At 39.0% G+C, this 21,705-nt stretch overlaps 1 protein-coding gene and 1 long non-coding RNA gene across 5 annotated transcripts in view; one reads left to right on the forward strand and one right to left on the reverse strand.

Annotated features, from left to right (window-relative positions):
- The window catches only part of LOC134803742 (synaptotagmin-7), an 862,565-nt gene that overhangs the window by 754,366 nt on the left and 86,494 nt on the right, over positions 1 to 21,705 (forward strand). The window lies entirely within an intron of this gene.
- The window catches only part of LOC134803831 (uncharacterized), a 190,165-nt gene that overhangs the window by 126,796 nt on the left and 41,664 nt on the right, over positions 1 to 21,705 (reverse strand). The gene's annotated exons all lie outside the window — the stretch shown is intronic.

The following is a 21,705-nucleotide window of genomic DNA, read 5'->3' on the forward strand; positions in this document are numbered from 1 at the left end:
AGTTTCCAAAACGTCCCGCTTGGCGCGCTGTTCAAAATCCCATACAAAATGAGAATACAACGCTATCAAATGAAATTTACATTAGGAGTTCTGTAACTCTACCATGAGTTCCATAAATGACAGTCGATAGTGAGAAAGTTAAGGAAAATGTATGGAGTAATTGTACAGTGCCTCTACCTGTTACCTAAAGAACTATAATAAAAAACCGGGCAAGTGCGAGTCGGAATCGCACACGAAGGGTTCCATACCATTATCTATAAAAACGGCCACCCATCCAAGTACTGACCCCGCCCGACGTTTCTTAACTTCGGTCAAAAATCACGTTTGTTGTATGGGAGCCCCACTTAAATCTTTATTTTATTCTGTTTTTAGTATTTGTTGTTATAGCGGCAACAGAAATACATCATCTGTGAAAATTTCAACTGCCTAGCTATCACGGTTCGTGAGATACAGCCTGGTGACAGACGGACGGACGGACGGACAGCGGAGTCTTAGTAATAGGGTCCCGTTTTACCCTTTGGGTATGGAACCCTAAAAATGGTCAGACAGTAAAGGTGACGTTCGGATGTCTACTGTAACTGCATTACTGTGGCGGCGTCGCTCTTGCCGCCGCTGTATCTTCCGATTTCCTTGATAAAATGATTGGCGGAATTGAACGTCATAATTGCGACAGTAGCGCGGCGGCGAACGTCACTCGTTTTATTATTCCTATAGTTATATTATAACAAATAAGAAAAAACAAACAAGCCAAAAGTCTTTTTGTTAAGAGTGGCCAATTACTATGTAGTGGCCAGTAACTGTAGCAGTCACCATGTATACAGCGGCGGCCACAACGACTCCGCACCTTAACCGTAAAGAAAAAAATACATAGAGTGCTCACTCCATACATCAGTATTTTCGTAGTTGACACCTAGGATCGAGTAGCGGAATTATCAGTACTGCTACTTGATACTAGAATTCTCTAGTGTCGCGACCTTCAAAACTTACCTACAGTTCATTCAATTGAATAAATACCAATGGATTCAATTTAACGGTCCATACAAAAAGCAATGTTTTGTGTGAGTTTCAACAAAACGGCCCTGATTTCGCTCACGTTTCTCTCGTGTTTCATGAATACGCGTCACATCGCGGTCCACTGACATACCGATCGTTATGGGCCATTAGGTGAGCGGACGGACGGAAGAATTTTGGTAATAGGCTAGTGGACATCTTTTGGGGCATTCCACGAGAATGTCGCTTACCAGCTTTTGCCTTGTATGGCAGCTGTCACAATCCAATCCGCAGAGCTCGAGAATATACTGCCAATTTGTACGACAAGTCATGAAATATAACTAGACACATAATATCTTTCTCAACATTTTCAGAAGTATTAGAAAAATGGCGTCACATTAGCGACGTTCTCGTTGAATGCCCCTTTATGTATGGCATCAATAAATTCCGGTTTGTTATTAGGATCTACTGTCTATAGATGATGACTGATGCATTAAAGCAGAACAAAAGTCAGAAATGACAGGTGAAGTCTGAAATTCGTACGGAAAACACCTAAAAAAGAAAAATATTCTAAAAAATATATAAAAATCGAATTTATTATTTATATTTTAGATGTTCCAAAAGTAACTTGAATTTTTAAAACTTGTCATTAGTTATTTTATTGGCCCTGATTTCGCTCGAGTTTCCCTCGTATTTCATGAATACGCGTCACATCGCGGTCCACTGACATACCGATCGTTATGGGCCATTAAATGCGCGGACAGACGGAAGAATTTTGGTTATAGGCTATTGAACAGGTTTTTATTAATGGTTTTTATCACCCAATGTCATGGTTACGGTCGAATGGGGTCCTTTATAAATCCTAGTTTAATATTAGGTATTTAAAATAATATTCTTTTTCACCACACCAGCTTGGCTCTTTATGTAAGCTCAATGCGGCCAATTCCGTCATACTAGAAATTCGGACAGCAAGCATTTTTTTCTAAATAGTATTTAAGTTCACAATTGGTAATTTCCTCGACAAAGCAGCGATTGCAAAAACTAAAAACACTTACAAAACTAACGGAATAATAAGAAAGATGCATTTCATCCACAAGTGTTTTCAGTAATATCTTTAAATAATTATATAACAATAATAATATATTCTGGCTGTTAACAGCCACTGGGTAGAAAGCGGCGCACACCTCTCGACACCCCTGAGCCGCTCACACCGGTGTTGCCCTTGAGCCATCCTAGATGTCGCTTTTTCTGGAGGCCCATCTTGTGAGGGCGAGTCACCGTCTGCCGGAAATAAAATTGCATACCGTTTTATTAGGCAGGCGTCCGGTTTTTTACCCCATAGCTGTTCTTAGTCCATCGCTTTCACCCAATAACCTAGTTCATTTTAGATTCCATCAACTCTCAATAGTCCTTACACCCTGGCGGGTGCTGCCTCTGCGTGCGTCCCATGACACGGGCAAGGGCAGCCTCCGCTCGGTGTACCCCTTACTTTTCATTAAAGTGTCAAAAGGGCATCTACGTGTTGGCTTCGGCTCCGCGCACGCCTCCCAAAGGTCCGGAATAGTCGGAATACCATTGTTCCGTGATGGGAAAGATATTCTGTCAAATTAATAGCCGCAACATATCGGTACTTATTCTGTATTTCGCTAAGATCCCCACGTCACAGGCCGAGCCTAGTGTAGAGATCACTGTAATACCTCTCTTGGAATGCCAATTTGTTAAAATAAATATATTTTGTTTTTTTTTTATATTTACCAGCAGTCTTCAGAAACTAAGACTATCCTTTTAAGTTATTAGGGTAAAATGAATTATATATTTAAATATAATACATAATATTAGGTAACGAAATTTATTAATTTGAACCCCAATCGTTTTCCAGTAAATGCATTATACTGACACGATTTTACATGTAACCCAGTAACCCAAAAATCTAAGAAATATATTTTATCTATAAGTTAATAATGGAGCATGTGTTCCGTAGAACTCGGGATTATTTGCATAATTTAATTTGACAGAGGAAAATTAGGCATGTTTTCCACAAATGCCGTGGCTGGAAACGTTGAGTTAAATAAAAATGCTCTTCTAACTTCTTGCAGGCGTGGTCACTCCGCGATTTCATCGATTTGCTACAGGTAGCTAAAAGTACATCTGTTCGGCCCCAATTTTCGGGTTTGCCATAAGCCGCGCGTGGCGCTGTCGCCACCTAGCGGCCATATCTATGCTGATTGTAACAGACGCGTTTTGTTAGAGAGTGAGTCTTCTGTACCTAGTACTATTATTTATTCTGTGCTTCTTGTTCTAAAATTATTAGGCACATTGTAATTTTGTGCTGGTGTTGGGCCTGTGAAATCATTAGTTCTTGCAGTTACATATGTACATATCAACAGTCTATTTAAACACAAGAATTATTGATATATTAAACACAAGAATATTGACATTTACCAATACCTAAGTGTCAACATATTAATACCCGCGTGTTCTGTGGCCTGTATAATGACATTAATGACGGGTATCAGTTGACCGCGCACTGATGACTATTCATGAAGCGGACAGTAATATCATACCTTTACCTAACTGAAGCCTATCATTTGACCTACGCTTTACCCATCCTAAATCCACTATACAGGAGTATTTGATTTAAATGTCAATATATTATTACCCGCCGCGTGTTCTGTGGCCTGTATAATGACTAGTATCAGATGACCGGACACTGATGACTATTCATGAAGTGAACAGAGTTAATAGTAATATCATACCTTTAACAGAAGCCCATCATTTGACCTACGCTTTACCCATCCTAAATCCACTATACAGGAGTATTTGATTTAAATGTCAATATATTATTACCCGCCGCGTGTTCTGTGGCCTGTATAATGACTAGTATCAGATGACCGGACACTGATGACTATTCATGAAGTGAACAGAGTTAATAGTAATATCATACCATTAACAGAAGCCCATCATTTGACCTACGCTTTACCCATCCTAAATCCACTATACAGGAGTATTTGATTTAAATGTCAATCAATATATTATTACCCGCCGCGTGTTCTGTGGCCTGTATAATGACTAGTATCAGATGACCGCACACTGATGACTATTCATGAAGTAAACAGAGTTAATAGTAATATCATACCTTTAACAGAAGCCCATCATTTGACCTACGCTTTATCCATCCTAAATCCTCTTGACAAGAGTATTTGATTTAAATGTCAATATATTATTACCCGCCGCGTGTTCTGTGGCCTGTATAATGACTAGTATCAGTTGACCGCATACTGATGACTATTCATGAAGTGAACAGAGTTAATAGTAATATCATACCTTTAACAGAAGCCCATCGTTTGACCTACGCTTTATCCATCCTAAATCCTCTTGACAAGAGTATTTGATTTAAATGTCAAAATATTAATCTCCGCGTGTTCTGTGGCCTGTATAATGACTAGTATCAGGTGACCGCATACTGATGACTATTCATGAAGTGGGCAGGGTAACAGTAATATCTTACCCTTAAAGAGTCATTTAGTTGTCGTGTGTCTCACCCGCGCCAAAATACATATACGGAGGATATCAATAATTGTATATCAGTGTACGTTCCGATTGGCCTCTAAGCTGTGTGCATGGTTAATAATATACTCCGCCTGGTACTCTCTTCCCGTCTTTTCTAGGTCACCTGACTGACACAAGCCTACGTCATCATGCGACAGCGCTATATGATAATATGCGATAGCGCTATACAAAATGGCAATGTTATTGTGACGTAGGCTTGTGTCACTCTGGGAAGAGAAGACCATGTTTTATTAGACTATGGCTGTGTGTTGAGTACGTACCTTAGAGCAATTTATAACTTGAGTCGCCTTTAAGAGCTTACCCCTCTGCCGAAAACCTTGCACAATAATGCAAACTTTTGTAAGGCTGACATGGCTATTTGTACGTTACGTACAAATCATGTAGAATTAACAATACATTTGACGTCCCCTCCCCCGCAAAAATTGGCAGACTGTTTTGTACAGAAAATGACAGCCATGACGTCTCCAGTTACTAAATGCTCTAAGGTACGTACGTACACGCTACTGTAACGAAACTTAAGTAGGTAGGTACATAACCGCTTTTCTTGTGGCCCCAACACTCAATACAAAGTGCCCGCGCTCGCTCCCCGCTTCCGCTGCCAGTCTATTGAAAATGAATTTTATATTTCATGTTTGCGACCAAGAAACAGTTTAGTGACGGCTTTTGTTGCGAGAAATATAAAAGGAGGGGAATTATGTGCTGTTTTATACTTTATGTTGAAAAAGAGAAGGGAGAAAAAATGGCTACTTACTTTGGAATACTATTAAAACAGGGTGATTTTGTTATATCTGACGAAATTCTGAGATATGAATATGTACATATGGCCATGGAGAAATGACAAGTATGAAACTTTGAAGTGTGTTTTTTTTTGTAAAATATGAATTTGAGCCGAAATAGCAAAACACGTGTCCATTATTTTTTAATGTTCTCCAACATATATTCAAACCAGTAACTAGCAATTTGCATGAACAAAACTCTTTACGGAAGTTAGAGCGTTTTTTCACTTTTCAGTACTTTGGAGGCCAATTTCTCCCAGTAGGTTGAGTATGGGCAGCTAAAAAAATGCGTGTCCGTTATTTTATACTACTCTATAACATATATTATATCAAAATAAATCAGATCGGAGCCGGACAGTTGGGTACCCTTCATTGACAGCCAGATGGTAAATAGTGCGGTGATTTTCTAGTACAAACAGTGACACTCTTTAACTATCCATCGGTGGACCTTATGCCGTATGTAATAAGGTGTACGAACTGTCAGTTAACAGTATGGGCGATATTACCTGAGTTTTGGGACTAAAACTAATTTGTATGAAAAAAAAAACATTTCTCATGCTCTGAAAGAGGGTCATTGTTGTTCTAAATGGTGTGCAGAAAATGATACGTTTCTGCAGTAGAGCATTTTAGGTTCCAAGTACGATTTAATAATTTTTTTTACGATAAGCAATTAAAATTTGGGTGTAAATGGATTTGTCATACAATTTCCATTCTGATATTTGACTCCCAATTCCATAAATAACGATACTTTTGCCTAAATTGTTAATTGAAAGTACTCTCAAAAAAATACTATAAAAAAAATGTATACTTAGGCCCACTTGCACCATTCCACTAACCCGGGGTTAAGCGGTTAAACGTACATGGTTACGAGTACAATTTGACACTTGGTTAACAGTGTCAAATTGTACTCGTAACCATGGTAACTCCATGGTTTAACCAGTTAACCCTGGGTTAGTGAATGGTGCAAGTGGCCCTTAGTCATGTTTTAAAAAAAACACATGCATTTTACTTTCCTCATATTCGAAATGAAAAGTAGAGTGTTTACCTCGGGTGAAAGGCGCCAAACTACCTCGGCAGAAATGAGTGCCTTTCGTCTCTTGGTTAACAATCTACTATTGCTTACTTACTTGACACTGTCTATAATGTTATTTATTTTGTTTCAGGTAAGTTTTCAAAAATAACGTGAAATCAGCAATGAAGAAGAACGGACACAAAATATAACGGATTTACAATAACTAATATTACCAAGTAAGCTCTGGCCTTATTAAGATCCCATCAACGTGCACACTAGCGCCGCTGCTAAATAATCGTGATTATTTAAAATTAACGACAGGTATTTAAAAAAGGGGGCCGCTACGTACTGTATTGTGTATTTAAATACCTTTTGAATAAATCAAACTAGTTTTTATGTTGCTGGATTCGTCGAACTAGGACCTCAAAACAAAAACGTCCGTTTTAACTTTGGACGCATAGATTGACGAATCCAGCAACATAAAAACTAGTTTGATGTATTCAAAAGGTACTGAAATACACAATACAGTACGTAGCGGCCCCCTTTTTTAAATACCTGTCGTTAAATTTATATAATCACGATTAATTAGCAGTGGCGCTAGTGTGCACGTTGATGGGCTCTTAGATAAGGTTAAGCCTGATTTTATTTCACGAGTAGAATTCAATAACATTCAGTGATCTTCATGTCACTATTACACTTAAACTTATAATAATTCATAGTTAAAATTTCTGTCGCTCCAAAATTTCATATTTTTAAACCTCTGAGCTTTTTTAATCCAGCATTAGACAGGCATTTAAACCGAAATTGTAATAAGATTAATGAGCTCTCTGCTCGTTATTATTCGCAGCAAAATAAGCATTTTGGTCACGATCCAGCGTTATTCCCGGGGTAATAGGTATTGTTCGTAATATCAGTTAATTTGAAATTCTCAATGGCACTTGGGATAGCTAATTTACAGTAAATCTTTTTCTGGCGGTTAGTTTTTATTTAAAAAAACGGTACATTGTGGTATTAAGGACATTTAATAGTGTTTAGTATGAGTTTATACATTTGCTTCTAAACGCAATTACCTACTATCTCGGACGATCGATATTCGAAATGTCAATATGTCATAGTTTTCATTTGTTTGGTGGATTTAAATGTCCGTGTTACAACAACGCAGTTTGCTAATTACTTTTTATAAAAAGAATTAACTATGCCATTCAATTTCTTTAAATGTACCTATTTAGCCAACCCCGAAGTTAACGGAATAATAAAAAAACACCTTTGCCCACACGGGCCTCAATGCCCATTTCTCCCTCAACCTATATCTCTGTAAATTGCCTCGGATAAAATGGGTTACTTTGCGCCCTTGTTGTATAATCTACTATTGTTTTACCCTAAATAAGGTGAGGGTTCTTATCATCATGTCACTTTGTTATCATGTTAGGATGTGTCATTCGAAATGATAGCGCTACCGGCATTGTACCTTTGAATGGGACTGATATCATAATTGATACCTTTACCTGAATAAGCGCCACTTGTACCATCCCATTAACACGGGGTTAACCGGTTAAACATGGAGTTACCATGGTTACCAGTACAATTTGACAATGGGTTAACGGTTTAAACCTGTACAACAAACAATTTGTACATTTTCGGGCAGTTATTGTAACATTTATTGGTTAACCGACCAAATACAAAACCGCCCGGATCAGTCACTGAACGACCTGACTTTAACCTACATTATTTGATCGTGTAATGTTTTCATCTACCCTCAACTGGCTTAAGGAGCCATTTGAGGGTAGATTATGTTTACTTTTATTTAAATACCTAAAGATACAGAGTATAATCAACTTACTTTCTAGGCATCTCGCTCGTTCTTGCATATTAGCGCAAGCGAGATGTATAGAAAGTGATTTACGTAGACGCGTCAAAACTGGTGGTAGCCGTACAAAGGGCCTACCGCGAACCACGTTCGACGTGTTGGCTCCCTGTCACACTTACGTACAAATAATAAGTGCGACAGAGAGGCAACTTACAACCAATTACAATTTATGATTGATGATATATGATGATTACAACCAATGCTCTTGGTTGGTTCCCTCAAGTATCCTCTTGCTCTTATAGTTTATTAATATAAATAACTAAAAGACATAAACATGGAATATAAAACTAAAACTAACTAAAATTAAAAAAAAACAAAAATTTTTAAATACCTACCTCTTGCTCTTGTTTGATTCCCTCCTCTCCTCATTTCCGCTTATCTCCGCCTCAGTGGAAAGGCAGCCTAACTGTACTTATTGCACGGTTCTCTAAAGTGGGCGAAAAAGGTTGGTATTCAACCTTTTGTTGAATTTTAAAAACCGGAAGTGGTCTGCGGACCCAGCGCCGGATGCATAGACTACCTCAAATAGATACAGTGTTTTGAAGCATAATGCAAAACTCGTGGTCTCTTAAAATTAAAAACGTAATAAGCTCAGCAGTCAATGCTCCAGACGGAGATTCTCAAAAACGAATCTAAATATTTATGTGTTTATGTGATTTTTTTTCTATCGAGCCAACTTTAACTGTTTGATGATTTGGTTAGAGTAGGTATGCTCTTGCAAATATAGTCTTATTTCTTTCTCATGTTCAACTTTCTCATGGCATGGTACAAGCTTTTATCGCCGACTGTATTTTTTTTTTCACAGGCAACTAATACTCATCGAGACTATTCTAAAAACCCCAGACACAATTAGGTTTCGTTGTTTTATCACAGAGTTCCTATAGCCACCTCCGGTCTCCATCATCAGATCAGCTCGATGACACCATAATATTGCATTGTCACCCGACTTACGTATGTATGTAAAATTTCAGCTCAATCAGAAACCGGGAAGTGGATCAAATTTAACTTGCAAGATTTGATTACACACAGACAGACAGACAGACAGACAGACAACGGTCAGGTGAAACTAAATAAAAGCTTGTAAAATACAACTTATACGCAATTTCTCTCTTAACCCTTGAACGAGCATAAAAGTATCATAAATTACGGAAAATTTAACCATATCACTTTGAAATGAAGTACAAATTCATCTTTAAGGGATGGTCAATTTTGCCATTTTACAATTACAAGCTTTTATTTAGTTTCACCTGTCCCGTTGTCTGTCTGTCGGTCTGTAATCAAATCTTGCAAGTTAAATTTGATCCACCTCCCGGAAATTTTGCATGCATGTATAAATCGGATGACAATGCAATATTATGGTACCATCGAGCTGATCTGATGATGGAGACAGTAGGTGGCCATAGGAACTCTGTGATGAAACAACGCAACCTAATTGTGTTAGGGGTTTTTTAGAATTGTCTCGATGAGTATTAGTTGTGTATCGTAAGAAAAGTACAGACAGCGATAAAAGCTTGTACCAAAAATTAAATTTTTGCAAAAACTTATTAAATCGAAGCTTGCTTGCGCTCCGTCTAGTAAACAATGATCTGTGACCGGAAGTTACGCAGCCAACTGAAATGTTGATAAGACTGAACGAGAGCTGTCGTAATCCCTCTTATACAGGGTAGCTAAAAAACCGGTCAAGTGCGAGTCGGACTCGCCCACCGAGAGTTTCGTACTTTTTAGTATTTGCTGTTATAGCGGCAACAGAAATACATCATCTGTGAAAATTTCAACTGGCTAGACAGTTCACGGTTCACGAGATACGGCCTGGTGACAGACAGACGGACAGACGGACAGCGGAGTCTTAGTAATAGGGTCTCGTTTTTACCCTTTGGGTAAGGAACCCTAAAAATAACTGCATTCCCGTTGCCAGGCCTCCCTCCCTCCTTTTGTTTGGGGGTCACAGTTCTTACTTAACGTAATCCACTTTTCTGCAAGTAGAAAAACATTATGCCATAATGAAAGTATGCTGCAGGATGATTATGGTACATAAAATTATGCTAAACCAAAGTCTGCAAAAGTAATCTTCTGCTAAATAATATGCTGCAAAATGTATTGTATGCTTAGTAATAATAATGCAAAGTAATATTTATGCCTAATTATCATTCTACTAAAAGTGTTTCTGCGATACATGTTATGCGAAGTGTATTTCTGACAAACAATATTATGCCAGAAGAGCTTTTTTTTCGCGGTTTCGGGGTTGGTCCCATAGTAAAACTTGCTCAGTATAATCTCAAAACCGCCCTGGCAACGGGAATGCAGTTATTTTTTAGCCACCCTGTATAACGTTATTGCGATAAAGTTGCTATTTTTGTTTAGTTTTTTTCTTTATTATACGATCTTATTTGTAGAGTCATAAGAGCGTGTCACATATTTTTGCGGCCTTCGAAGAGTAACATATTATTGCAGGTGACTGTACTCTATAAATGGGACTTCTTTGTTATTCTTTGTTGGATACGGATACGCTAGCCGCTCCGGTGTGCGAGCAGGACAAAACTATCCACTACAGCGCTGACTCCCTCACACACCGGAAGGTCTGCATTAGTATGATAAACACGTAAAATTTATTATTATACTTGACCCAATTTCTCTCCCAAATACTTTATGACCCAATCCCCCCCCCCCCCCCCCTAATACTTTGTTACTTATATTTACTTCGGTAACATTCCTGAGCCCACTTTTAATTAAGAGGAACACTTCATAACCTTCCCCAGAAAAGGTCTCACTAAAATTAAGAAGATGGAAGATGTAGTCCGATCAACGAGGATAAGAGGGTACTTAAATTATGAAGTACCTATAAAGGATGACTCACGTTAGACCGGGCAGTGTCCGGGCCGGAGCTTCCGGAGCTTACTTTTGTATGACATGACAGTCGATCACGTGATGCTTTCCATAGAAAACGATGCGCCGAAAGTTCCGGGTCAGACACGGCCCGGTCTAACGTGAGTCATCCTTTATAGGTACTTCATAATTTTTTGGGAAAGGTATTTAATTAGTAGTGGAAGTTTGATTGATAATGATGATTGTAAATAATAAAATAAACTTGATTGCCGACGATCGAGACTAGAGGTTAGTCTCTATAATAATAAAAAAGAAACATATTTACGGTTCGATTTTCGTGTGTACTATTACAAGTCACACTATACTAATAATTATGATTCTAACGCTTATAAAAAAAGAGAATTAATTATTATTGGAAAACACACTGACAAAACTATGCTATTTAAAAAAAATTGGCTTCGGAAAAATCAATAGATTTTACTTTCTCAAACTATGATTTATAAATTATTAATAATTTATTAATATTTATAAAATGCAGGATCAACGAGGTAGATGATAAATATGTACCTAGTTGATTGGACTAAAAACGCTCTATAAAATTAAGAAAAAGGGCTAAGGACTTCCCACCGGGGAAAATGGACCTCGTACTTAGCGGGATTGAAATAACTTCTACGATTTACTATAACCTTACCTCGAATAGGTAGGTTGAGTTAGGGGGTCCCTTTATTTCCCTTAAAGTTTTAAGTCATAATATATTGTTTGTCATATTATCTTTAGTCATAAAACTGAAACCGTTAACTTTTCAGGATTTTCGTAAGGTTATTCTATAGATAGGTTAGGTTAGGTTAGGTTTGTTTTATGGCAATCATGAAAAGTTACGCGTTTCGGAGAAAAACCAATTATGACTAACGAAAATTCGGACAAACAATACATTATGACTTAAAATTATTTGGGAAACAATAGAGACCCGTTGAGTTAGACCAAGAAAAGTCTGCAACGCAAAAGTGTTTTTTATACGTCATAATCTCATAGAAGTTTGACGTTTAAAATACATAGACTAGGAATTCTCTAGACGGAGCTTAGAGCAATTATGTCATGAATCCGATGCTCCCAAAAATGCGGGGGGGCGGGGGACGAGGTGAGCGAGTCCCGTGCCGTGATTGGTCCGTTCAAAGACACGGACGTCACACAAAAACACTTTCGACTCGAAAATGGAGTAAAACTACCATATATTGTGGCAGAGGGGGTAGAGCTACTATGCTCAGTCTGGAGGATGTCTTGTCTGTGTTAAAATAACACTTGCAACGCTTGAATGACCCGAACAGCTATTTTAATGGATTGGTTCCTCGCTGATTCTGATGACAGCCCAAAATGGGCTGGTATCCTGAGCGAAACCGTGAGCAGGGGTGCGAAACTCATGACTTCGGCCAAACTCGGCTCCGCTCGGCTCAGCATTGCTCCAAGCAATTAGGGTTGGCACCACTTGACTTCCTTTTGCGTGCACGACCACAGATAAGATAATCACTTGAATTTTGACAACCCTAAATAGCCGAAAAGGATAGTGCCATATATTAAGGCCCCTGTACACAATGGGCCAGCGCCGGCCACTCCAAGAGACGCAACCATGCGGTAGAATGAGATAGCAATATCACTTGCTCCCTCTAATGCATAAATGCGTCCCTTGGAGTGGCCGGCGCTGGTCCATTGTGTACAGGGGCCTTTAGAAAGGGACAGCATGATTCGACCGTGAACCGCTGTCAAACTTCGGTTTTGTAGGAAGTTTCCTTTCTGTACGGCAGTTATTCTGTGCCGTGAGTCAGATTTGAATTGGAAAGTGCCGCAGTCAACCTCACTACATTCCTATAATTAATGTTTTAAGAATTGTATCGTTTTAGCTATGGCGTTCATCGAGTATCTTTAACCTTTTCGGCGCCGTGTCAAACACAAAAGCTGTCACTCGGACGCCACGTCACCCATGGTCTAATAAAACATGGTCTTCTATTCCCAGAGTGACACAGGCCTACGTCACAATAACATGGCCGCTATATATAGCGCTATCGCATATATCATATAGCGCTGTCGCATGATGACGTAGGGTTGTGTCAGTTAGGTGACCTAGAAAAGACGGGAATAGAGTACCAGGCGGAGTATATTATTATACCATGATGTCACCGAAGTTTCAAAACTGAAATTGAACTTTATGCATATGCTGCTCTGCTGCATGTTGCTCTGTGGTCTGTGACCGATTAATCGGTCTTTGGCGTTAAACCTACGGTGCGGATGTATCGGTCATTGGCGTCCAAAAGGTTAATTTACGTGATCGTTTATCTGTATCCTTTATCAGAAGTGGGACCTTATTATACACACAGCCGTATTCGAACAATGAGATACGTCAAATACTAGATATTGAAACGATAAGGGTCGGATATGTCAGTGTCAAACAAGTGTAAAAAGTGACGTTTTGTTTGAAGAAACGTCACTTTTGTCACTTGTTTGACACTGACATATCCGATCCATATCGTTTAAAATTTGACGTATCTCATTGTTCGAATACAGCTGTCACTTTGTTACTTTAGTACTAGCTGGTACTAGCTATGTGAAATGTGAGCTATGTGAAATGAAATGTCTTGTACTTACCTATTATACTTACTACATTTCTTTTTAGTGATAAAACCAACTGTTGTTAAAATTACTGTGTTTTTTTAGCTTCACGGTGCAAAATAAACAATATTTACTTAGCTATTTACATAGATCATAAAAAACTGCGGTACATAAAAACACATTATGTTACCGTTAAAAACCTGAAAAATAAGCAATTATTATGCAGGAATCCATTAAAAGCGTATCCTGTTTGTTATAAAAGCGAGACACATTATTTATTCTCATTACTTTATTAGGGCTCCGTACAGGGGTGACAAATGGAACCCCATTACATGGCATTATTCATTCATATATTTATTGCATCCATGGTAAGTACACAGTACGGTTACCATCAGTTTGTCATTGACATAAACGCCGTCGAGAACGTAATTTACTTTCTATACATCTCGCTCGCACTCGCATATTAGTGCAAACGGGATGTATAGAAAGTAAATTACGTTCTCGACGGCGTTTATGTCAGTGACAAACTGATGGTAACCGTACTGGTGTTACATAGGTAACGCTACGTCTTACGTAAGCGAATAACTCGCGATCGCGACGCGGCGCGGCGCGGCGGGCCCAAGGCGTTCGCGTTCGCAACGAGATCGCCCACGTAGGACACTTCTATAGGTATCAAAGGATTGATTCACCGCATCGCTTCGCTTCGCATTCGCGTGTTGTTCGCTTACGTAGTACGCTGCGTTATAAGTAGTTGTTTCACATGGGCCAGGGTAGGACAAGACAATATTCTTAAATCTATGGATTGAGTTGAGCATTATGCTGTGTCTCCTCTATTCGAACATTAAGATACGTCAATTAATAGATCTAGAAACGATATGGATTAGATGTGTCAGTGTCGAAAGTGTAGTTTTTGTTTGAAGAAACGTGTCACGGACATATATGTAATCCATTTCGTTTCTAGATTTTTACTTGACATTATCTTAATAAAGTTCGAAAAGTTCGAATAGGGCCGTCTGTCTGTGCGTCAGCCTGTCAGCGAGCTGTAACCTCAAGAACATATGTAAGTACACAATTTGCGATTTAGTGACGAAAATTCCATACGTTTTTGTAACTCAGAGGAAGTCTATTTAGGATATACAGTAAAGTTGCAGTTTTATAATTGATTTGATTAGATTGGATTTATTTATTTCACAACATACAATTACAGTACAAATAACATTAATGTCATTTATAAGATAAAAAGAATCTATAATGTGATCGTCAGAAATAAATTTAAATAATAGCAAGATAATCCAAATAAATTAATGTCATTAATTAGGTATACATAATATGAAAAATTTCACCTGAGAAGGATCGCAAGGATAGGTTTCGGATTGTACAGAATAGTCAGAATATAGAACTCTATCCGCCAAAAATCTATAGACAGTTGAAAATTGCACAGAGCATTTTTATTGCTGATATATATGTCGAATACCGATGGTCTCAAAGGCGGTGGGCGCGTGGGGTAGTACGATAATGTATTACTTCACAGCTAAACCAGTATGCTACCATTGCTACCAGTGCATGAAATAAACATTAGGACTCGTTAACCATACTAGTGCCTACTATACTTCATTACTAAATGTTTAAAAGAACTAATTGCTATTTTTAACTCAAGGGAGCGATATGAAAGTAAAAAGACCGTTTAAATCTTTATTCAAGTCAAACTAGGCCGGCTTCAACCCTACATATCTGACCTGAGAAGATTTAGCCCTATATGGGACCGGCAACAAACTCAGAGGGACAAATCTTTTCAAAACAAGTTAAAACAACACATAACACATCATTTCTTTATTTCACAAAAGTAAGCTTCTAATGAAACATAAGAAATCAAAATAACACTTGAAATAAAACACTTAGCTAAATGGTTAAAGAACGCGGGATTCTATAAGCTATCAGAATAATCCTTCAGGTATAAACCTTCAGGAACGTAGCGAGTTAGGCACGAGGTTGGCTAACGAGTACGTCCGATCTCTAGCGCGGTCCGATCAAGAAGAACTATCAGCGGCGAAGCCTCTCCGCTCCCGCCTCAGTCAAGTTGGCAAACCTGCTCGACCAGTCTACCAACATACCGACAAAAACGCCAACTCGTGCCTACGCTCACTCGAGAGAAACCTCTCGACGTTCCAAAGCCTTCTACCTGTCATCTCAGTTCAACAACACGCCAATAGATGGCGTTACTCTCTACGCAACTTTATTTCAACAATGCGCCAATAGACGGAGTTACTCTCTACACAACTTTATTTATTTTGTTACAACCAAATAATACGTAGCTCAACATTGCTAATCGATTTTATACAGGCATCTAAAATAATGAACTATAACGCTGCAATACGTCTTTCTGGTGTCAGGGTCCGACATATATATATGGAAAAAATATAAAAAATAAATATCTTCTATTTGAAAAACGTGTACGTACTTTTCTTTTGCTGCTACAAAATAATGAGCCTAATTCAGGGGCAATTTTTGTTAAATCGCTTTTCTTACTCAGTGTAAGTAATAAAATTGGATAATTCATAGTAAAATAATCGGTTAAGCGTGAATCGTTTATGAAAAAAAACCTTTGTAAAAAAATGTTATGGTACGGAGCACGTGGATCCGATTCACACTTGACCGCTTTGTTGTTTGTCGTCATCTTGGCCCGGAAATTGAGATTTAAGAAAACATACAAAATAAGAAGTTTGTTTTGTTAAAAAACGAAAATCGGTACAAGAATATTACTTTCACTCTGACACACTTGTTTGAAATTTTGTTTTTTACTTTAAGACAGAGAGAAAGAAGCTCTGGTGCCTAGCGGTAAGAGCGTGCGACTTTCAATCCAGAGGTCGCGGGTTCAAACCCCGGCTCGTACCAATGAACTTTCGGAACTTATGTACGAAATATCATTTGATATTTACCAGTTGCTTTTCGGTGAAGGAAAACATCGTGAGGAAACCGGACTAATCCCAATAAGGCCTAGTTTCCCCTCTGGGTTGGAAGGTCAGATGTCAATCGCGTACGTAAAAACCAGCGCCTAGGTCAATTCTCGGGATTAGTTGTCAAGCGGACCCCAGGCTCTCATGAGCCGTGGCAGAAATGCCGGTATAACGCGAGGAAGATGATGACTTTAAGACAGAGAAGAATGTGACTCATTTTCAGGAGACTTTGTGATTAAAATATTGCAAGGTTTTCACGGTTTTGGGGCCGTGACTAAAATGATTCGAATCCTATACCTATAGTCTGTATCTTTAGGTATTTAAATAAAAGTAAATAAATATTTTGTAAATTTTCGGGTAGATTTAAGAGCGCTATTACATTTCGGCGTTGAGCGAGTTTAGGTATTTTACGCGCTGCGGCAGGCCGTGCGAGCTCAGTATGCCGATCCCTTCTACCACACTCGCACTACAATGATGGATTAAACATTCTTGATCCTTCGCGAAGCATATTGAAATCAACCATAACAACACTAACTGTACTTAACTTTTAAAGTCCTAAAACTGTTATTTGGTAAGTACGAAAATACTAAATGCAGTGCAAATGTACATAGGGGCTGTTCATAAATTACGTCATCTATTTTTGACGATTTTTGACCCCCCCCACCCCTCAAATCATCCAAAAATCAAGCTTCGGATGAATCTGTTTCCTCCTACGTCATGTTACCATCATCCGATGTCCAGACCCCCCCCCCCCACTCCTCCCATTTGAAACGACGTAATTTATGAATAGCCCCATACTCGTACTTATGAAGGTATATTACTCGAAAGAAATTATAGGTACCTACTCGCTTATTTACATGTTTCGTCATTGCATTTGGTACCTATAGGTTGTAAAGTTTGTATCAACGAGGGTTTAAAAACGAACTGGTACTGAGGATCTGATGATGATTAAGGTGGTCACGGATACCAATCAACCATGTAGTAACATGATTAGGCTCGTTTGATTCGTCTCAACAAGATCTTTGACACTGAAGATACACAGGGTCTGATGATGGAGCTGGAAGGTGGCCACGGGTACCAGTCTATCATGTAACTAAACAACTTCGTGTTTGGGCTCGTTTGATTCGTCTCAACAAGATCTTTGACACAAGACAGTACTCAGGGTCTGATGATGGAGCTGGAAGGTACCATTACCAATCAACCATGCAACTAAACCACATCGTGTTTAGGATCGTTTGATTCGTCTCAACAAGATCTTTGACACTAGGTGATACTCAGAGTCTGATGATGGAGCTGGAAGGTGGTCACCGGTACCAATCAACCATGCAACTAAACCACTTCGTGTTTAGGCTCGTTTTATTCGTTTCAACAAGATCTTTGACACAAGATAGTACTCAGGGTCTGATGTTGGAGCCGGAAGGTGGTCACCGGTACCAATCAACCATCCAACTAAACCACTTCGTGTTTAGGCACGTTTTATTCATCTCAACAAGATCTTTGACACAAGGTAGTACTCAGGGTCTGATGATGGAGCGCGAAGGTGGCGACGGGTACCTGTCTATCATCATCAGCTCCATCATCAGACCCTGAGTAGTATCTTGTGTCAAACATCTTATTGCGACGAATCAAACGAGCCCAAACACGAAGTGGTTCAGTTACATGGTAGACTAGTACCCGTGGCCACAGTCCAGCTCCATCATCAGACCCTGAGTACTAACTTGTGTCAAAGATCTTGTTGCGACGAATCGAACGAAGCCAAACACGAAGTGGTTTAGTTGCATGGTTGATTGGTACCGGTGACCACCTTCCGGATCCATCATCAGACCCTCAGTACTACCTTGTGTCAAAGATCTTGTTGCGACAAATCAAACGAGCCCAAACACGAAGTGGTTCAGTTACATGGTAGACTGGTACCCGTGGCCACAGTCCAGCTCCATCATCAGACCCTGAGTACTAACTTGTGTCAAAGATCTTGTTGCGACGAATCGAACGAAGCCAAACACGAAGTGGTTTAGTTGCATGGTTGATTGGTACCGGTCACCACCTTCCGGATCCATCATCAGACCCTCAGTACTACCTTGTGTCAAAGATCTTGTTGCGACAAATCAAACGAGCCCAAACACGAAGTGGTTCAGTTACATGGTAGACTGGTACCCGTGGCCACCTTCCAGCTCCATCATCAGATCCTGAGTACTATCTTGTGTCCAAGGTCTTGTTGAGACGAATCAAACGAGCCTAAACACGAAGTGGTTTAGTTGCATGGTTGATTGGTACCGGTGACCACCTTCCGGCTCCAACATCAGACCCTGAGTACTATCTTGTGTCAAAGATCTTATAGAAACGAATCAAACGAGCCTAAACACGAAGTGGTTTAGTTGCATGGTTGATTGGTACCGGTGACCACCTTCCGGCTCCATCATCAGACCCTGAGTATTATCTTGTGCCAAAGATCTTGTTGAGACGAATCAAACGAGCCCAAACACGAAGTGGTTTAGTTGCATGGTTGATTGGTACCGGTGACCACCTTCCGGCTCCATCATCAGACCCTGAGTACTATCTTAAATCAAAGATCTTGTTGAGACGAATAAAACGAGCCTAAACACGAAGTGGTTTAGTTGCATTGTTGATTGGTACTGGTGACCACCTTCCGGCTCCATCATCAGACCCTGAGTACTATCTTAAGTCAAAGATCTTGTTGAGCCGAATCAAACGAGCCCAAACACGAAGTGGTTTAGTTGCATGGTTGATTGGTACCGGTGACCACCTTCCGGCTCCATCATCAGACCCTGAGTACTATCTTGTGTCAAAGATCTTGTTGAGATGAATAAAACGAGCCTAAACACGAAGTGGTTTAGTTGCATGGTTGATTGGTACCGGTGACCACCTTCCGGCTCCATCATCAGACCCTGAGTACTATCTTGAGTCAAATAAATACATATAGAATGTCAGGTCGTTTCAAATATTTTTAATCCTGTCCGGTAGTTTATTAAACTGTACCATTATAAATTATAATACTATAAAAACAGTGCTAGGATCAAAGTCTCTCGTTGCGGTTTACACGCACACAGTATAGCGTTTTACACGGCGCCCGCCGCACACAATGATAAAAAACCTCGTCGTCGCCGTTGAAAATGTGCGGAGCCGACCGACACACGTCCTGCCTCTACAAGCTCTGCCGCGGCACTGAGCTGGCGCAGCGCGCGTCATCGGTAATATAGAGTAGTTTTCAAAAAATTGCCAAAAAATTATAGTAGAATTTCATAAACACTAATGTATACCAACAGTATAAGCAAACGTTGCAGATTGCTTGAGTATGAAAATGACTTCGATATTAAGTAGATTTTCGTAGGAATTGACACTTGTTTCGGAGAGATAATCGAGTTCATTTTACTTTGATTTTCTCTTTCTCAAAGGTATGTAGGAAAAATATAGTTTGATATGCCTAAAGTACAGGGTATTAGTAATACAAAATAGCCAGGTTTAGCAGAGTAAAATTCTCAACATTTCCAAATAAGAGCTCGCCATTCAGTGCTTCACGGGGTTTTTCGGAAACGACCATCAGAAAAAAAATCATTACTAATTTAATAAGTCCTTTTTCTAATATTTACAACGATATTTATAAAGATAAGAAGACGCTTTTACTGGAACAAGTACTCATTGTTTCTAATAATGAGCGCAAAGTCCTGAATTTCGTCGACTAGTATCATCAATTTTGCATTATTTCGACTTTTCTTGTAAGAGCGCTCTTAACATTTATTGGTAACCAACCAAATACAAAACCGCCTGGATCTGTCACTGAACAACCTGACTTTAACCTACATTATTTGATCGTGTAATGTTTTGATCTACCCTCAACTGGGTTAAGGAGCCATTTGAGGGTAGATTTTGTTTACTTTTATTTAAATACCTAAAGATACAGAGTAAAATAATCACTCAAATAAGAGTTATGTTTGTTTAAACACTAGCACTGGTACGGTCGAAAGTTTTATGACGCATTTTGTACCTTGTCACATTGACAATAGAGGTCTCTAGCGACTTTCATATTCATTGTCACTGTCACAAGGTACGAAATGGGTCATTAAATTTAAACCTTTCGACTGTACGTTTTTGCCTCCGGCAAACCGGGCCATGTAAATTGTACATATACCACTACAACATACAGAAATCAATATTCTCTGTATCTTTAGGTACTTGAATAAAAGTAAACAAATAATCTGTACATTTTCGGGTAGTTATAAAATTTATTGACTAACCAACCAAATACAAAATCACCTGGATTTGTCACTGAACGAGCTGACTTTAACCTACATTGTTTGATCATGTAATGTTTTCATCTACCCTCAACAGCCTCAACAGGCTTGACAAGCCATTTGAGGGTAGATTTTGTTTACTCTTTTTTAAATACCTAAAAATACAGAGTATAGTAATACGCCAATGACCTAAAAGATACGTATGTACGCTCAAATACGAATAAATTGAGAATCCGTGTTATTCGAATGAAATGATTGCCCTTAGGGAAGAATAAATAAAACCATATTGAGGGTATTGCAATAAATCCCTTTTTTTATTCAACTTAATAAATTGGATGAATTCGATACAACAATGCTTGGAGAGATATCCGAATTTTTAGCTTATTTTATACAGTATGTTGGATTAGGGGCTTCTGTTTCTTTATTATTTATTCACGACTCTATAATAACCACAGAATAAACAATAGTACTACCAAAGTTTGATAGCGTTTCAGGGTCGAATCATGCTGTCCCTTTCTAATATGATACTATCCCTTTCGGCTATTTAGGGTTGTCAAAATTCAAGTTATTTTCTTATCTGTGGCCGTGCACGCAAAGGGACGTCAAGTTGTGTCAGCACTAATAATTGCACGGAGCAATGCTGAGCCGAACGGAGCCGAGAATGCCCGAAAGGAGGAGTTTCGCACCCCTGTCATAATCGATTTGTATGGCCGTGGCTATCACTTTTTCATATTTTAAAGCTTTGTAGTATATTATTTAAATTGAATTTGAGAATACTAAGTAGTTTAGTGACAGAGGGCTAGGTCATTGAGGTTCGCTCGTTAGCTGTCAAAGTTTCCTAACTAAATATTTGAAGCTAACC

This window comes from Cydia splendana, chromosome 27 (assembly GCF_910591565.1).
Source record: "Cydia splendana chromosome 27, ilCydSple1.2, whole genome shotgun sequence".
NCBI lineage: Eukaryota > Metazoa > Arthropoda > Insecta > Lepidoptera > Tortricidae > Cydia > Cydia splendana.